Genomic DNA, 8,764 nt, shown 5'->3' with positions numbered 1-8,764 from the left:
CGGCTCAGGTTCCAGCGCCGCGCGCCGCCCCCGGCGGCCCCCGCCCCGCCGCCCGCCGCCTCTGCAGGGGCGGGCTCGGCCCCCCTCCCGGGCAGCGGGGCGTCGCGATCGGGGCCGGAGGGCCAGGCGCTTCCCGGGGTGAGATCCCTCCCGAGCTCCTGATCCCGCCACCCTGGGGCTGCCGCTCCTCTGGTAACGGGCGACTGGCCGTCCCCCGACGCACTGGCTCATTCATTCATTCAGCAGACAGTTCACCGGGACGCGGCCGCCGGGGGGGGGGGGGGGGGGGGGGGGGGGGGGGGGGGGGCCTGCCCTCAGGTGGCTCCGAGTCCCGCAGGGGAGGCACAGGAATGACACCGGAGTAGATCCAGAGCCTGCTGTCTGGGGCTAAATAAACGTGAGCTCCCTTTCTTCACCTCTTCCCCAGAGCTTAGCACGCAGCCCAGGACCTACTAGGTGATCCGGTGTGTTTTTTTATTGGGTGGCGAAGGTGAGACCCTACTTGCAGTCTCACCTTTTACTCCAGCCACTTGAATGCCTCCACACGACGGGCAGCTCACTTCTGCTGGGACTGGTTGGAAGCCTAGTGGGCCTGAGCTCTAGAGCCAGGCTCCCTGAGCCCAAGCTGTGGCTGGGGACTCATCCCCCGAGCAGCCAGCCTCTCCACCTCTGAGGCTCAGTGTCCCTGCTGCAGAGTGGGGAGTAGCAATGTCCCCAGCCCACAGTCCCAGCGGGGATGCTGGGAGCACCAGCTCTGTGCAGGGCGCCAGGAACGTTTTTAGCCCTTTTATCATTCTTGGGGTTTTTTTTTTTATTAAATTGAGCTGACTCCCCAAAGACAGTGGGGTAGGTCCTTCCCCCCCTCAGCCTGCAAATAGAAATAGCTCCCCTGAGGTGTTGGTTCAGCAGCTAGGAAGTGGAATTTTGAAATTGCTGGAGAAAGAGAATCTGAACAGAAGCGATGCGTTCAAGCTGCCAGTGCAGAGCATTTAAAAAAAAAAACAACAAAAAATCTTAATCGTTAACTCGGTGAGCACAGGGGGAGAATCCCTGTGAGGCGGGGATTGCTGTGCCCACTTTACAGATGGGAATCTGAGTCTTGCAGAGGAGTTCAGCCTCTCCGAAAGCTGCTCCCTCCACAGCCGGGTGGCGAGGAGAAGCTTTTCCCTCTGGGTCTCCAGGATCTTAGAGCAAACAAGCTGCTATCTGGCTGGGGTGAGGAATGTAAACAGAGGAGGGTCCCCGCATGCCTTCCTGACACAAAGCCTCTCTCTGCTGGGGCTGGACTCAGCCGGGAAGGGGACAGGGCAGCAGGCAGAACTCATCTAGGGCCCATTCCTGCTGAGAGCCACAACCCCCACCCCCCCACACCCCCGCCATGAAAAGAAAAGGACAAAGATGATCCCGGCTACAAGGAGGCTGATGGAGAGGGCTGCAGGAGATGGGGCCAGGATTGGTACCCGCTCTCCTCCGAGGTCAGGGGGAAGAGGGGTGAGCCCCAGCCCCAGCGTCACTAGCCCAGCTCCCTCCTGACCCTCACTTCACAGACTGGGCAACTGAGGCCCCACGCAAGGAAGTGACTCGTCTTGGGCCAGGAGACTGGACCTTGGCCACTGGCTGATTCAATGGGAAGCTGTGAGCAAACCGCCCCCCCCCCCCCCCGGCCCCCAGTGCCTGTCCCCTCATCTGGATAGTAGTACTGGTTTCCCAGAGGCAAGGGACCACGTCAGCCTTGCTCACAGCTGCAGGACCGGCTCCAGGCACCGTCAGTAGGTTCTTTAAAAGTACTGGTGGAGCTGGAGGGAGGGGTGGGGATGGGGAGTGAGTGTGTGCTGGGGACAGAGCTTCTGTTTGGCGAGTGAGTGTGTGCTGGGGACAGAGTTTCCATTTTGTGAGCTGAACACCGTTCTGGGGGTGGACGGTGGCGATGTCATGCCACGGGCCGTGCACTTCAAGATGGTTTCACGTGGTGAATTCTGTTATGGGCATTTTACCACAGTAAAAAAGCCACGGGGGTGGGGGTGGGCAGAACTACTGGTTGATTGAGAGCGTGAAGGTCTGCCTTGCAGGGAAGGGGTGAGTAGGAAGAGCAAGTGAGGTGCTCAGGGGGATTTTCTGAATGTGAACAAGGGCCGCTGCTAGGAATGGGACTGTCATTATTTTACCGTTCTTGTCACTGGTGAAGCTCTTTGGCCTCTGTCCTGGAAGAACGAGAGACTCTTTTTTTTTTTAAGATTTTTATTTACTTATTTGACAGAGAGAGAGTACAAGCAGGGGGAGCAGTAGGGAGAAGGAGAAGCAGGCTCCCCGCCGAGCAGAGAGCCTGCCTGGGGCTCAATCCCAGGACCCTGGGATCATGACCTGAGCCGAAGGCAGACGCTTAACGAGCTGAGCCACCCAAGCGTCCCAGGACAAGAGACTCCTAACGGACAGAAGGAGCCGCTCCTCTTAAGGAAGGAACGAAATAGTAAGGCCTTTAGCACAGGCAGAATCCTGTGGAGGCTACCGCCCGGCCCAGCCCTTTGGCCCACGAAGCTTCTGGAGCGCCCCACTGGGGCTCAGCCACCACCGTGAAGGGAGGTCCTGGGCTGCACCGAGGTCCGCACTTAGCAAGCACTTACTGCATGGCAGGCTCAGTGCCAGGCGCTGGGGAGAGAGAGATCGGTGGGCCAGAGGGGTCAGCCCCTGAGGGGCTTTATTACACCTGGTACACCTGCCCCCAGCCCCCGGGCGGGGGGGTGGCCCCGTTACAAAAACAAGGGCTGTGCACTTCACTTGACAGTTGGCATAACTCTGATGAGGCGGCCAACCCGGTTCATCTCCTCACAGCCTGGAAGGGAAAGATTCTTATACCATTTTCTGGAAAAGGACACAGAGAGGCCACTGGCCTGAGATCCCACAGTCGGTAGGATTTGAACCCCAGCCCGACGGACTGTCCTCAGGGTGGACATGGTCTCAAAAAGGCAGACAGTAGTAAGTGTCAGCAAGGATGGGGAGGAACGGGAGTAATTTTACAGCGGGATGTAAAATGGTGCAGCCGCCTTGGACAACAGTCTGGCAGAGCCTCAAAATATTATGTCTAGAGTTACCATATAAGCCAGCGATTGCAGTCCCAGGGATAAAGCCAAGAGAAATGAAAACATACGGCCGCACCAAAGACTTGAACACAAATGTTCATAGCAGCATTATTCGTAAGAGCCCAAAATAGAAACGACGCAGATGGCAAATGGATGAATAAAATGTGGTATATCTATACAATGGAATATTATCCAACAATAGGAGTGACGTATCGACACTTGGCTGCACCGTGGATGAGAACATTGTCATCACCCCAAAAAGAAACCCCCGATGCTTTAGGTAACACCCTCCAAGGCCCGCCTCTCCCCAGCCCCTGGCAACCATTCATCTACTTTCTGTCTCTACGGATTTGCACCTCCCGGATATCTTGTACAAATGTGATCACACAACACACAACAGATGCGATCACACAACACATGGCCTTCGACGTCTGTCCGACTCTTTTCATTAGCATCCCTTTTTCCAGGCTCATCCATGGTGCAGCCAAGTGTCCATATGTCATGATCTCAGGGTCCTAGGATGGAGCCCCACATCTGGCTCCCTGCTCAGCGGGAGTCTGCTTCTCCCTCTGCCTCTGTGCTCTCTCTCTCTCTAGTAAAATAAATTTTTAAAAAACCTTAAAAATAAATAAATAAAATTTAAAAAATAAAAAGATGTGGTCCCTGGGGGATCTGGGTGTGGCTCTCCCCTGTGTCTTAGCTGTGTGACCTCAGGCAGAGGACCCTGCTTCTCTGAGCCTCACTTTTTCCTTTATAAAATGGAGACAGTAACCACTCCTACCTCGCAGTGTTGGGAAGATTCGTGCTGTGCTGCTAGTGCTCTGGAGGGCTGGGCAGGGTAGGGGCAGGGTAGCTGCTCAGTAACTAGTCCCCAGAGGTCCCCACGCTTCCCCCCCCCCCCGCCCCCGACCAACTTAACATCCCCTGCCAAGCACTCCGACGTTCACCCAACGTCCACCCTCACGTTACGGTAACATCTTCCTCCTTGTGATTCCTTCAGTAATCTTGGTTAGGTTGGCACTGCTGCTCCCATTTTACGGATGACAACTATGGAGGCCAGGAGAGAGCCAGTATCCTTGGCACAGCTCCCCCACCCCCACCCCCCAGCATTCCCAGGCAGAAACTTCTTTCCTCTCCCCGCACACCCCTCGCTGTTCTGGCCCCATCAAATCATATTTCCTCTTTCTCTTCACAGGCGGTGCCTTAGCCCAGCTGGTGGCCTCACAGCTCCAGAGCTTGGCTGAGGCCAAGGGCTGGTGGGTCCCTGGGGGCCTGGTGTGGTTCTCCAAGTACGGACAAAGCTGAAACCACCAGGTGCGGGTGGATTCCCCCTCTCCTCTGCACAGCCTCGAGGGGGTGAGTCTTCTCCAGCCCCTTCTGCAGTTGGATAAACTGAGGCTCCGAACGGTGGAACCCTTGGCCTGACGTCCATGCCAGCGATGCAGTCAGGATTTGAACCCGGCACCGTCTGAATTCAAATGACACCCTGCGGCCCCTAAAGCAGCCACCTGGCCCTAACCCCGGGTGCCTCAGTCCCCTCACCTCGCACATAGGAAGTCTGCTCATTCCCACCTGGATGAGACTGGGGAGTGTGGGGCTGTTGGGGCGAGACATTCTGGCTGGCCTCTCTGCTCTTTCTCCAGCAAGTGCGCGGCGTGGATGGGCTCAAGAAGGACAGACAGAAAAAACAATTGGGGAAAGTTGCTGAGGAAGGGCCGGGGCTAGCACGTAGGCATTTACATGGCCCTCCCTGTGTGCCAGATACTGGATTTCCCACAGCTATGGGATAGGAAGTGCGCCCAGAGAGGGTAAGCAACCTGCCCGAGGTCACACAGCCAGGAGGGCTCTGTGTCTGATAGTCTTTTCTGGGAGCCTTCCCCAGTAGACAGCAGGCCCCCCATGAAATCACATTTACCAAGAAGCCACCGAGACAGGATACAAGCGGCTGGAGACAAATCAGCTGGTTTGTCCGCCTCAGTCCCGCATATGGCTGTGGCCCAGAGACTGAAGGCCTGGCCCTGCCAGACACCTTCAGTGAGGCTCTTCTGGAATTCTCCCTGGGGCAGAAACCTGAGAGCAGGTGGGAAGGAAGCCCTTCCCTTCAGATGACCGTTGCCAGGGGCACAGACACCCTCCTGTGGGTGTGGTTGGGTCACAGCTGCCCACTGGCATTTCAGAGATGAACTTCCTCTGAAGTTGTGGCGTTGGGGGGGGGGGCGCGGGGAGGGGGGCATGTAGGCCTTGACGCCAGTAGGCGCTGAGTAACCCAGGCCTTCCCAACTGGGGTCCCTGGGTAGGCTGCTGGCGGGGTTCGTGGAGGTCCCTGGAGTGATGAGTGAAACCGTCACAGTGAACTCACACTTTCTGGAGAGAGGCCCAAGGCTTTCTCGAAGGCCTGGGATGCTACCTTGCTCACCCACACGTGTGACGAGGGCTCCATCTTCCCAGCCAGGAAGAGGCGCAGGTTGGGGACAGGGAGTCCAGGCAAAGGACCCGTGAAAGTCCTAGAGAAGAGCTTTGTAAACTGTGAACCGGCTTTGTCACCCTCTACTCACAGAGACTTCCCTTGCTCCAAAGTCACATTGGTTCCATCCCTCTCTGTCCTCCCACCTCAGTCTCCAGGCGCCAGCTACTTTCACCTCGGTCTGTCCTTAGAACATGCTGCTTTCTCTCCTGCCTCAGGGCCTTTGCACTAGCTGTAGCCAGCTTCTTTTCATGGCCTGCTATTTCTCCCCCTTCAGATCTCAGCTCAAATGTCACCTCCTCAGAGAGCCCTTCCCTGACCTCCCCCATCTACGTCTCCTCCAGTGGTCCATGAGCCCCTTGGAGGGTAGGGCCTTATCTCTCTTGTCCCTGAAAGAGCTCCTGAGCCAAGCTCAGGGCCTTGCGCCTAGTAGGTGCTCAGCAAACAGCAGTTGAATGACTTGCCTTCCAGACAGTCCTCTCTGGGCTAGCTCAAGGGCTGTCTAAGGGTGAATCATCACCATAGGCTGTCCTTTCTCAAGCACCCTCCAAGTGCTAGGCCCTGTGTGAGTGCTTTGCATATGTCACCCCCTAGGTGTCACAAGGAAGGACTAATGTCCCCACGTGAGGATGTAGTTTTGATTTCACTGGGGAATTATGAATACAAACCAGGGGCTCCTTACAGTGACATGAGGTGTCTGCTGTAGATTGACAGAGCCGGGAGTCTCCTGACTTTATAGATGAGCAAACTGAAGCCCAGAGGGGAGCAGGAACTTGCCCAAAGTCCCACAGCAGATCAGCTTGGAGTGAGAAAAGTAGCCAGACTGCCCTATGTTTTCTGGGGTTTTCCTGTTGATATGTTGACATGGGCCCTGCTGTGTCTTTAAGAACAAGAGGTAAGTGAACACCCTGAGGTCTAACTGCATGAGGGGCCGGGATGCCCCTTCAGGAGACCGTGATTTGTATTCATAATGCTATTGTGTCCAAATCCTGGGATGCTATAGCCTCCTAATAAATTACTAAAGGCCCTTTATTGAACACATCAGGCACTTTACACACATGATTTTATGGACTCCTGCTAGGTGGAGGTGATCCTGTCCCATTTTACAGATGCAGAAACTGAGGCTCAGAGAGGTGAGCTGGCTCCCGCAGCTACAGTTATAGAACCTGGACTTGAACCCCAAATGTGTTCGGTGGCGGTGGTGATGTTGCTACCGGTAGTAGCGGCAGAAGTCAAAGCAACAGGATACACATCGGTTTGAGAGCCTTCAAACTTCCCCAACACTGTTCAAATGGGGCTCCTCACGTGGCCCTCGGAAGCCACCCCGACCACCAGTCGCGGGTCGCGGTCCGGAGGCCGGGACGCCCAGCCTCCCAGGGCTGCGGCGGCGGCTCAGGGCCCACAGCGCCACCTACCGGGCCCCGCGGGAGCCGCAGGCGGCCAGCGCGCAGGCGCGGGGCCCCAAGGGGGACCCGTGTCAACCCGCGGAGCTCTTCAACGAACCCACCAAACCCAAGGAAGGGAATAGCCCTCTCTTCTCCTATAACGCTCCGTAAATGATAAGTGGGCCAACACCGGACGATTACGCAGCGCAGCGCCCGACCAGTTTCATTGACTCTCGGTGAGCTGGGAACTGTTATATCCCCATTGTACGGATCAGGAGACTGAGGCTCAGAGAGGTTTGTCCGTGGCAACTCAGCTACAGCAGAGCCAGGACTCCAATGCCCAGTCACATCCTTATACGCACCCTGCTGCATAAATATATCCTTGCAGTTTAATGTAACACTTAGCTAAGCTTTCTGTGATTCTATACTTCTAATTGCTTTACAAATAATAGCATTTAATTTAAACCTCACAATCTGTGAGGTGGGTACTAGCAAGACCCCTGTGGTACAGAAAAGGAAACTGAGGCTCTTTAAGGGAGAAGTGAGTTTCTGCTCCTTGTCTATAAGAGAGATGTATTATGATGGGTTTGAAACTTTTTTTTTTTAAAGATGTTATTTATTTGAGAGAGACAGTGAGAGAAGGAACACAGCAGGAGGAGTGGGAGAGGGAGAAGCAGGCTTCCCGCGGAGCAGGGAGCCCGATGCGGGGCTCGATCCCAGGACCCCGGGATCATGACCTGAGCCGAAGGCAGACGCCCAAACACTGAGCCCCCCAGGCGCCCCGGGGTTTGAAACATTTTATGATGGGCTTGAACTGTTGTTCAGTGAGGTTTTAGTGGGATGAACCCAGCAGGTGGATAAACAGGTCAAACTGTGTCAAACTTTTGGGCTCATTCAGGCTTCTGTGCACTGTCAGGTTAACCCGAGTCCGATGAGCGACTCCCCACGATGGGACTGTCCTGGCAGTAAGAGGTGTTGGAAGGTGGGCTCACTCTCTGCTGGCACAGAAGTGGCCACGGCTCAGGGGAGATACAGAGTCGGATGTGAAACCCCGGTGCCCCTCCCGGCCTGGCCAGGTCAACCTACCCAAGTCCTCTTGCCCTGTTGTCAGGGGTTCTGTTTCCTCATCTGACAAATGGGGCTCCTGATGCCTGCAGCTCAGAGGGTTGTGAGATGGTGTCTGTAAAGCACTTGCGAAGGGCCAGGTATACAGCCGGTGCACAATGTGTGTTCCTCCCTCTGTGCCCCGGGGGCAGAAACCAGTCCCACCTTGACGAAAATGAAATGGGAGGTCCTAGCTGCAGTGCTGGCTTTGTCTCTGGGGACCCAAAGTGTTCCCAGGGGCCCAGCGGGTACCAGGAGTGAAGGAGGCTGGGCCTGGGAAAATACCGACCTTGCACAGAGACATTGCCTTCCCGGTCCCATTGTGCTATGTTGGAGACATGAAGAAAGGCTATTTATTGATTTAGATTTTATTTATTTATTTGTCAGAGAGAGAGCACACAGACAGGCACATCAGCGGGGGGAAGGGGGGGAAGGGCAGAGGGAGAAGCAGGCTCTCCGCTGAGCAGGGAGCCAGATGCGGGACTCGATCCCAGGACCCTGGGGTCATGACCTGAGCACTTAACCGACTGAGCCACCCAGGCGGCCCTCTTTTTTTTTTTTTTTAAGTAATCTCTAACCCCAAAGTGGGGCTCGAACTCACAACCCCAAGATCAAGAGTTGCATGCTCTATCGATGGAGTCAGCCAGGTGCCCCAAGAAAGGCTGTTTTTAAAAGGAAGATGCAGAATTCTTTTTACGTGTTGGCAGAACTTTGTGTTTCTAGGAAACCCGAAG

The sequence above is a fragment of the Callorhinus ursinus genome, unplaced genomic scaffold (genome assembly GCF_003265705.2).
Source record: "Callorhinus ursinus isolate GAN/ISIS: 27379988/994484 unplaced genomic scaffold, GSC_fseal_2.0 scaffold41, whole genome shotgun sequence".
NCBI classification, from domain to species: Eukaryota; Metazoa; Chordata; class Mammalia; order Carnivora; family Otariidae; genus Callorhinus; species Callorhinus ursinus.
The sequence above is the reverse complement of the archived record's forward strand: the minus strand, read 5'-3'. Positions refer to the sequence as shown.